We start from the raw sequence: 496 nt of genomic DNA, 5'->3' as shown, positions 1-496 counted from the left end.
GCATTTTTGCAGGACACTTGTGATTATTAAATCCTCTGAACTGACCAGAACCAGGAGGGAAGGAGGGAGAGATAAAGGGTAGGGAGAGGAAAAGGTCCTTGATAGGTTGGGTTTTTTTTTTTTTTTTGGCAATGAAGTTACATATCAGGGTCCCAAGGTGAGATATGTGCAAAACCAAGCCAGAAAAATGGAGGGGGAAAAAACAAAAAAAAACCCCACAAAACAAACAAACAAAAAAACAAAACCAAAAAAAAAGAAAGAAAAAACACCCAAGGCAGAGTGGTTGGTGATAGAAAGGGCCAGGGTGGGGGTGGGGGTGGGATGGCGCTGGGCACAGGAGGAGACCGTGTGCGCGGCCCCGTTCGTCTCTGTCACTGAGTGGGCTCTAGCTGGGCAGCAGACAGCAATCTGTAAACATCACGAGGGAAAACACCAGTCGACACTAGACTTTTTTTTTTTTTTATAATTTTTTTTTTTTTTTTTTTTTTTTTTTTTT

Source organism: Enhydra lutris, unplaced genomic scaffold (genome assembly GCF_002288905.1).
Source record: "Enhydra lutris kenyoni isolate GAN:26980312 unplaced genomic scaffold, ASM228890v2 scaffoldscaffold30, whole genome shotgun sequence".
In the NCBI taxonomy this organism is placed as follows: domain Eukaryota; kingdom Metazoa; phylum Chordata; class Mammalia; order Carnivora; family Mustelidae; genus Enhydra; species Enhydra lutris.
This window is presented reverse-complemented; position numbering follows the sequence as displayed.